Raw genomic sequence first — 10,000 nt, 5'->3', positions numbered from 1 at the left:
CTTAAAGAAATACAGGAGAACAGAGGTAAACAGCTAGAAGCCCTTAAATAGGAAACACAAAAAACCCTTAAAGAATTACAAGAAAACACAATGAAACCAGCAAAGGAAATGAATAAAACCATCTATGATCTAAAAAATGGGAATAGAAACAATGAAAAAAATCACAAAGGGAGACAAACCTGGAGTTAGAAAGTCTAGGAAAGAGATCAGGAATCATAGATGCAATCATCACCAACAGAATACAAGAGATAGAAGAGAGTGTCTGAGGTGAAAAAGATGCCATAGAAAACACTGACACAACAGTCAAAGAAAATGCAAAAGGAAAAAAATCCTAACCCAAAACATCCAGGAAATTCAGGACACAATGAGAAGACCAAACCTAAAGATAATAGGTATAGAAGAGAGTGAAGATTTCCAATTTAAAGGGCTAGTAAATATCTTGAATAAAATTACAGAAGAAAACTTCCCTAATCTAAAGAAAGAGACACCCATAAACATACAAGAAGCCAAATACACTGGACCAGAAAAGAAAGACATCCCGTCACATAATAATCAAAATATCAAATGCGCTAAACAAAGAATGAATATTAAAAACAGTAAGGGAAAAAGGTCAAGTAACATATAAAAGCAGACCTATCAGAATTACACCAGATTTCTCACCACTGATTATGAAACTGGAAGATCCTGGGCTGATGTCATACAGACCCTAAGAGAACATATATGCCAGCCCAGGCTACTACTATACCCAGCAAAACTGTAAATTACCATACATGGAGAAACCAAGATATTCCATGACAAAACCAAATTAACACTGTATTTTTCCATAAATCCAGTCCTAAAAAAGATAATAGATGGAAAACGCCAACACAAGGAGGGAAACTACATCCTAGGAAAAGCAAGAAGTAATATTTCAATGAACTAAGATAAAGATAGCCACATAAACATAATTCCACCTCTAACAACAAAAATAACAGGAAGTAAGAACAAATTTTTCTTGATATTTCTTAACATCAATTGACTCAATTCTCCTCAAAAGACATAGACCAACAGACTAGATATATAAACAGGACACACCATTTTTTCTGCATACAGGAAATGCATCTCAGTAACAAAGACAGACACTACCTTAGTGTAAAAGGTTGGAAACCAATTGTCCAAGTAAATGGTCCCAAAAAAAAATAAGCCAGAGTAGTCATTCTAATATCAGATAACCAAAATTCTACTTTCAACCAAAATTAATAAAAAAAAAAAAAATAAGGAAGAACACATCATACTCATCAAAGGAAAAATCTACCACAAAGCACTCTCAATTCTAAACATATATGCTCCAAAATGCAAGGCTACTGATATTCATAAAAGAAACTTTACTAAAGCTCAAAGCACACATTGCACCTCACACAATAATTGTAGGAGACTTCAACACCCCATTTTCATCAATGGACAGATCAGTGAAATACAAACTAAACAGAGAAATGGTGAAACTAACAGAATTTAATAGATATTTATAAAATATTTCATCCTAAAATCAAAAGAATATACCTTCTTCTCAGCACTTCACAATACCTTCTCCAAAATTGGCATATAACTGGTCAAGAAAAATACCTCAACTAATATAAGAAGATTGAAATTTTCCCATGCATCCTATCAGGTCATGATGGATTAAGGCTGGTCTTCATTAGCAACAAAACCTGCAGAACACCCACAAACACATGAAAGCTGAACAATACTCTACTCAATGATAACTTGGTCAAGGAAGTAATAAAGAAAAAAATAAAGACATTTTAAAATTTAATGAAAATAAACATACAACCAACCCCAACTTATGGAACATAATGAAAGCAGTGGTAGTAGTAAAATTCATAGATCTGAGTGTCTACAAAAGGACACTGGAGATAGCAGTTTAGCAGCATATCTGAAACCTCTAGAACAAAAATAAGCAAATATACCCAAGAAGAGTAGATGGCAGGAAATAATCAAATTCAGGGCTGAAATCAACCAATTAGAAACACAAAGAACTATACAAAGAATCAACAAAACAAGAAACTGGTTCTTTGAGAAAATCATCAGACAAATAAACCCTTAGCCAGACTAACCAGAGGGCATAGAGACAGTATGGAAATTAACAAAATTAGAAATGAAAAGGGAGATATAACACAGAAACTGAGAAAATTCAAAAAAATCATCAGATCCTACTATAAAAACCTATACTCAATACAACTGGAAAATTTAGATGAAATGGAAAATTTTCTAGACATATACCAAATACCAAAGTTAAATCAGGATCAGATAAACCATCTAAACATTCCCATAACCCCTAAAGAAATAGAAGTAGTCATTAAAATACTCCCAACTGAAAAAAGCCCAGGCCCATATGGTATTAGTGCAGAATTCTATCAGACTTTCAAAGAAGACCTACTACCAATACTTTTCAAATTATTCCACTAAATAGAAACAGAAGGAACACTACCCAATTTGTTCTATGAAGCCATAATTACGCTGATACCAAAAGCACACAAAGACCCAACAAAGAGAACTTCAGACCAATTTCCCTTATGAATGCTGATGCAAAAATGCTCAATAAAATTCTTGCCAACTGAATCCAAGAACATATCAAAATGATCATGCACCATGATCTGGTAGGCTTCATCCCAAAGGTGCAGGGATGGTTCAATATATAGAAATCCACCAATGTAATCCACTACATAAACTCAAAGAAAAAAACCACATGATCATTTCATTAGATGCTGAGAAAGCATTTCACAAAATTCAACATCCCTTCATGTAAAATGTCTTGGAAAGATGAGGAATTCAAGGCCCACACCTAAACATAGAAAAAACAATATACAGCAAACTGGTAACCAACATCAAACTAAATGAAGAGAAACTTGAAGGAATTCCACTAAAATCAGGGACTAGACAAGGCTGTCCTCTCTCTCCCTATCTGTTCAATATAGTACTTGAAGTTCTAGCCAGAGCATTTAGACAAGAAAAGGAGGTCAAATGGATGCAAATTGGAAAGGAATAAGTCAAAATATCACTATTTGCAGATGATATGATAGTATCCTTAAGTGACCCCAAAAACTCCACCAGAGAACTACAACTAATAAACAACTTCAGCAAAGTGTCTGGATATAAAATGAACTCAAACAAATTAGTGGCCATCTTACATTCAAAGGATAAACAGGCTGAGAAAGAAATTAGGGAAATTACACCATTCACAATAGTCACCAATAATATAAAATACCTTGGTGTGACTCTAATCAAACAAGTGAAAGATCTGTATGACAAAAACTTCAAGTCTCTGAAGTAGGAAATCAAAGATCTCAGAAGATGGAAAAATCTCACATCCTCGTGAGTTGGCAGAATTAATATAGTAAAAAATGGTCATCATGCCAAAAGCAATCTAAAGATTCAATGCAGTCCTCATAAAATTCCAACTCAATCTTTCAAGAATTAGAAAGAGCAATTCACAAATTCTTCTGAAATAACAAAAACCCCAGGAATGCAAAAATATTCTCAACAACAAAAGAACTGCTAGGGGAATCACCATCCTTGACCTCGTGCTGTACTACAGACCAATTGTGATAAAAACTGCATAGTATAGGTACAGTGACAGGCAGGTAGACCAATGGAATAGAATTGAAGACCCAGAAATGGATCACCTACGGTCACTTGATTTTTGACAGAGTTGCTAAAGCCATCCAGTGTCAAAATAAAAAAAAGACAGCATTTTTAACAAATGGTGCTGGTTCAATTGGCAGTTTGCATAAGAAGGAATTCTAGGTGCTGCTGGATTTCATCTTATAAGGAAAAAGGAAGTTCAACTTGTCTATCTGACTTCATGACCTCCTACAGTGGGCAAAGACGGGGCACATCAGGATGAGATTTCCCAGGTTTTGGACATACTTCAACCTCGTTCTTGCTCACCATGGCTCCAAAGCTACATGGCTCCACATCTCCCTCCTTTTTTTATAAAGGGGAGGTATCATCATTGTCTTCAGCCTCTAGGTTGAGAATGATTTGTGATTGAAATAAAACTGGTTGGATGTGATTTGGCAATGTTGCTGACTTACTGTTTTAGAATTTGGAAGAAATATGGGGCCCAGAGGTAGATAGTCCTGATGGCTAGTATGGGGTCAGGAATGGGAGCAAGCCAAGCCACCAGAGGGTTTAAATACCCAGGCATAGCAGGCTTAGAGATATCTTCAGAGATATTAAGTACCTGTATGTTTTGTTTTACCAACCCAGATTCATAAACACAGAAACAGCTTTCCTCCCTGAGGACAACACAAGTCCCTCCCTGCTCAATCGTCAGCAGGTCAAGAGCTCTCCTGATTTGTAAGGCAACCCCTTCAAGGGAGGTTATCTACCATTGGAGGGATTCAGGGCTATCACAGGTGGAGGCCATGGCTTTGTAAAGGTTGTCATGGATGTTGTCAGGCAGGTATTGTGTCTGCTCAGAACAGCTCCAGCAGCTCCTGTTGTTGCTACTGAGATGCCCACACTAAATTTAGCAAGCAGGTGCTTGTAGCAAAGTGGGCGTAATTTCTGAGTAGACACTGAATAGGAAGGAAAGAAAAAATGACAACCGGGATATCAAGCTCTATGTCTAAGATTTTCAGGACTCTAACCTTTCCATTCTAATCATTATTGCAAGTGCATCAACTCAGTTAGAATAATAGGTGCACCACCTACCAAGGTGTGGAGCTATTCCAGTACTTCTTGGGAAAATAGGGGAAGGAGTTAAAAATAAGAAGCTGTATGGGCATTGTTAGATAACACCTAACAAATGATGTCTTTTACAGCTGCATTAATGATGACTAAAGCTTCAACTGCCTTACAAGAAAGAGTCTGAGGGGAGACAGAGTTTTCTGTCCCTTTAGGAGATCAAAAAGAGGCTTAAGGTAGTAGTGGGAAGAGAAAGCCATGGTCAAAGCCAATTAAGATTTTCCAAAAAGCTTTGGAGGTAGGTAAGAGCTAAGGTTTAAGGAAAGAAAAGAGTGGACGTAAGAGGACTTGTTGTGGTGAGGAAAATTTCTGTTCCCATGAATGTGATTTAGTTTATGAGAAGCTATTTTAAATCCTATGGTAGATAGGGAAGTTATAAATTGATTCTAAAGTTGAGAGCAGGTGTAGAAGAGTCTCCCTATACCAAGATATCATCCATATAATGATAAATGTGGGTATCTTTATCTAAGTAGAGCCTTAATGCTATGGCAATGGCCTCCTGGCAGATGGTGGGACTGTTTTCCATCACTTGTGGGAAGACTGTCCACTAATGACATAGAGCTGGCCAAAACTTGTTAATGGGGGTATTTTTTAAAAAAGACTCCCTTCCTCTTGATAAGGAGGCATGATCAGGCAGGGACAATGGATGATCCATTGTGTGTGTGTGTGTGTGTGTGTGTGTGTGTCTGGCGGGGCCGGGGAAAATCATTCACCTCCATTTTGTGAATCCTGGCAGTCTCTACCCCATGATTGGATGCTAGCTGCCATTCAGGCTCCAAGTCTCTGACCACCATATTTTAATCACCTGCAATCACACCTTATGGATGCTGGAAGATTTGAGGTGTGACAGCTGGGAACAGGTAACCTTAGACAGTAGGGAGCATGGTGAGAAAAGGCTCTTGGAGGCAGCTTCAGTAAGACAGCTCATTTTAATGGAGAACAAAGTCTGTTTTAAACCTTTAGAGGATGAGATTAAACTATTGGGGTGAGTGAACATCCTTGGCTGGGGTTGGGGTGCAGGGGATGCCATACTGCATAAGGAGGAATTCCAGGTGCCACTGAACATGACCTTATAAAGAAAAGGAAATTTAACCTGGCTACTGGGCTACGTCATATCCTTCCATGTGCAAAGGTGGGAGAGCAGGCCTTTGTGCACCGCAAAACACATGAAATGAGGCAGTATCTGATCTTATTCCTGCTGAACTCAGGATAAGACTTTCAGGTTTTTGATATATGTTGACCCACTCTTGTTCCAAGCCTGCTCCCTAGATCCATAGGCACTGGCAATTGAACCCTGGTTTGGCTTGGGATAACAAAGGCTATCAATTTCAACCTAGGTGTCCATGTGGGTTCTTTGGTTCATGAACCCAGAAGGAACTAGGTGTTCATGGTCTACTCTTGTGTTTAGGTGGTTAAATTCATGAAGGAATCAAATTTACTCTCAGTTACCATTTGGGCTTGTTCTCTCATTTATGCTGGCAATCACTGGGTTCCACTTTCAGTGATAATGAAGTCCTAAGTCATTAATTGTGACACTGGGTAAAGTAGAGTTTCCTTCAGACCATGTGAGAGGCTCTGATGATTTGGCTACCATATGGAGATTATACAACAAGACTTAAGCTCACAAGATAATGTTCCCTTCTGTGAGGTTGGAGTTGTCACTTGTAATGTTGGCCTTAGATAGCGGTGACAGACAGAAGACAGAGATCCCATCTTTGTGGGATCTCGGATCCTTGCAAAGGCCTCTTTCATCTAGTGTTGTCTCTCTTAACTCCACTCCCAATAAATGCCCTTAGAAGACTAGACAGGTGGCTCAGGCAAATGCAGGAGGATATGAGTTCTATAGTATGATGGCCCTCTTGTGCTGTATGGGAGAAACAGTCCATGTCACGTGTAAGCTGAGCCTCAGTGTTTGATGTTATAGACCTTGGAACTGAAGGCAAAGCTCCATGAACACTCCTTATCCTTACTGACACACTGCCTGCCTGAAACCAGAGAATTCTGTGTCTTTCCAGCTGCACTGATCTCCAGGCTGTAGCATAAGCTAGCAACTTCCATGATTTTAGTGTTAAAAGCTCTCTTACAGGTAGTGTTGGAAAAACTTTAAAATTCCTGAGCAGCCCCTACACCTGTCCTGACGACTTTATGTGTGTATAGAAATCCCACATGAGACTAGAATTCATGTAACTGTGTAGGATGGGTCATAACAAATATGAGTTGTTTAGAACATGAGGTAATTTTCTGAGCAGAGAGAGGCCTATGTTAGATGAAAGATATACTGGGAGGCATAAAGCAAAGACAAGTCGTTTATGTTGCAGAAATTACAGTAGCACACAAGAAAACAAATTATTTACAGTCTAGTATGTGGAATGTTGCAGAAAATGTCCAGAGTCATGTGTCTTAGTTAGGGAGTCAAATCTAACTGTCTGTCCATTTGTTTTTGGTTCCTGAACATATCATCGCAAGCTATGGATGACCAAGATTAACATCAGCTCCTCCCTGCTCCACAGACACCTGAGAAGGCCTCAGGGTAGAGACAGTAGATATGTGACTGCAGACAGATGACTCATGCTTCATGGCTGCTTCCCATGGTCTGTGTGAGCCTGAGCAGAGCAAGCCCTGTGTAAGTTTCAGGATTTATTGAAAAGACACAACTAAGTCTTCTCCTTTACATTCCAGGAGAAGTGACAATAGCACACCAGATAACACATGATTTCATCTGTAGTAGGTAGGATGGGTGTTACATACTGGGTTGCTGCAGGGACCCCTTGCTACACTGGGTGATAAGAGTTCTGGCCTGGTGGGCAAAGAATTCAGCTAATGACAAATGAAAATGACACAAGAGAGAATCCTGTATATTTGTGCAGAATCTGAGTATATTTGCACAAAATAAGAATCAGGCTTATATATTATACAGAAATAGGACAAATGTCAGGGATCATGTAAGCAGGTAGTAGTCACATCAAAGTCAGCAAAATCAAACAGCCAGGTATAAATGATTCCTTCAGAAGAACAATAGTGCTCTTCCCTGCTGGGCTATCTTGACAGTCCTAAACAAACTCTCACGGTCTGAAGCAGGTAAGCACCAGGAGGTCCCATTCTAGCAGCTCCTGGGAATGGTTTGACTTGTAACACAAACATTAGTTCAGGAAGCTTTTCGATAACTCTCTAGTTTGAAAAGCAATTCTGCCTTGTGTGGTAGTGCTCTTTGAGTTCTTTGTTTACAGATAGCAATCGTGTTTGACTTCTATCTCTAACTCTTTAGATACCCTGTCTGATAAGGCAGCTTCCTTGGGGGAATCAGTAGGCAATAATGCCTGACCTCCATTGCTAACTCTGGGGACACCCTGACTCATAAGGCAGTTTCCATTGTAAAAATTCCAAGCTAATAAAAGCTAGGAAATCAATTAAGATCATTGAAACACTGTGTATGCCAGGAAACAATGTTAAATCTGCTTTAGTTATAACGAAATATTTCTTAGGGCATCTTTATGCCTGAATAAAGAAAGCATGCAGATCTCTCCACAGACTTTAGCAGAGAACAATTTGGAACACATCAGAGCTAGATGTCAGCAACTGAATATTCAGGAGACTGGCTCTCTGTGAAGCATATGTCTCATGTCTGTGATCAAGTTTTTAGACCACTCATGCAGACACAACTGAAATAGACAAGTGCTGCATGACAGATGGGGAGTCCTGGTGTTCTGCAAAAATTCTCCAGAAGCAGGAGCTCTTTTTGTATATTAGTTTCCCAGACACAGGACACATGGTTACTGAATGTTGAAATCTCTAGAAGGTCACCTTAAAAATGTACAAGATATAATTTTGGGACAGGACAGCTGTCTTGATGAGCAGCCCCTATACTATTTGCCTTAAAGAGACACTACACCAGACTTAATCACTAAAGACATTTATGGTTTCAAGAGGATATATGTCTTCTGTTCCTCCTTTGGGAATCTTGACTATTTAGTGAAGTCTCATAAGCCATCAGAACAATTGACTAATTACATGGACACCTGGGCAGTTGTGCTCCTTTTGCTGAGACTGAGAAAGTCATGCCCTGGTGATCTAACTTGTGGCTCTTATGGCCATGTACTAGCTAGCAGAGCTAGCAGATTCAGAGAGCTAGTAAATCAGTCTATTCTGTTAGCTCTAACAGTCTCCACTCCTGTCGACACTATCCCAGAGTAGCTTGAATTAAGAAGTCTGGGATACTAACTAGGAGCCAGGACATTCTAGTGGGCTCCCTTCTAATAAAACTTGGTATTTCCCTCAGCCAGAACATGCTTGCAACCCAAAGAACTTATACTTCTATACTCTGTCACTTTTGTGGTTCCAGTCAGCCCTTAACTTTACCTTGTAGATGACCATCTACTTTACAATCCATTGTAATTAGAGCTCTTTGAAAACAGAAATTTGCTTGCCTTTCTGGGAAGATATAGTACCTGGGAAACTCTCAGGTATGTGGGTAAATGAATGAGTTAATGAGTGAATGAATGAATGAATGAATATAACAATTCACTGACTTTAGAGGCAGATCAGACTGTAGCTTAGTTGCAGTTTGCTTGGCTGCCATACACAAGGCCTTGACAGCATACATAAAAAAAAAATTTGAACTATACTTTCATGTGATCACTAAGACTGATTCTGAGATGCTCCTAATCCTCCATCACTGGGAGTAACATGGTTCTACTCCAAACTCTAATGGCCCCTCAACCTCATTCCTGTTGAAATACAGGAAAAGAAATGTTTGGCTTGAGATATAAAAGGCTGCCAATTTCAACCCATCTGTGACCGTGAGAGCCTTGGTACATGAACCTGATCCTTGTTCATGGTCTGTGAACTACAAGTTTATGGTATACTCTTGCATGTACATAGTTACACTCATGAAGGTACCAGATTTACTCTCAGCTAAAATTCAGTTTGGTTCTGTCATTTCCATTGGAACTCAGTGGATTCCAGGTTTAATACTCATAAAATCCTAAGCCATTCATTATGACACTTGGTAAATTGAGAGTGATTTTTCAGTCTTTAAGATACAAACAGCCTATGTATGTGAGAGACTTGATGATTTGACCACGATAAAGAGTTTGTATATTGAATTTTAGACTTACAAGTTAATGTTACCCTCTGTTGAAGTTGTCGCTTGCTTTGAAGAACTTGGGTAACAGAGCTGTGTAGACAACAGAGAGATGATGGCCCCTTGGGAGACTTCTGATACTTCCAAAGGCCTCTTTCATCCAGCATTGGTCTCTCTTAACTCCACACCCAA

General features: G+C 39.0%; 1 long non-coding RNA gene across 1 annotated transcript in view; it reads right to left on the bottom strand.

The window, feature by feature from the left end:
• The window catches only part of LOC116100391, a 23,460-nt gene extending 13,466 nt beyond the window's left edge, over window positions 1-9,994 (bottom strand). Inside the window, exon 1 of the long non-coding RNA XR_004122565.1 lies at window positions 9,843-9,994. This is a non-coding gene — a long non-coding RNA (uncharacterized LOC116100391). The remainder of the gene's footprint in view (window positions 1-9,842) is intronic.
• Between the last annotated feature and the right edge of the window lie 6 nt (window positions 9,995-10,000).

Source organism: Mastomys coucha, unplaced genomic scaffold, assembly GCF_008632895.1.
Source record: "Mastomys coucha isolate ucsf_1 unplaced genomic scaffold, UCSF_Mcou_1 pScaffold21, whole genome shotgun sequence".
Lineage (NCBI taxonomy): Eukaryota > Metazoa > Chordata > Mammalia > Rodentia > Muridae > Mastomys > Mastomys coucha.
The sequence above is the reverse complement of the archived record's forward strand: the minus strand, read 5'-3'. Positions and strand labels throughout refer to the sequence as shown.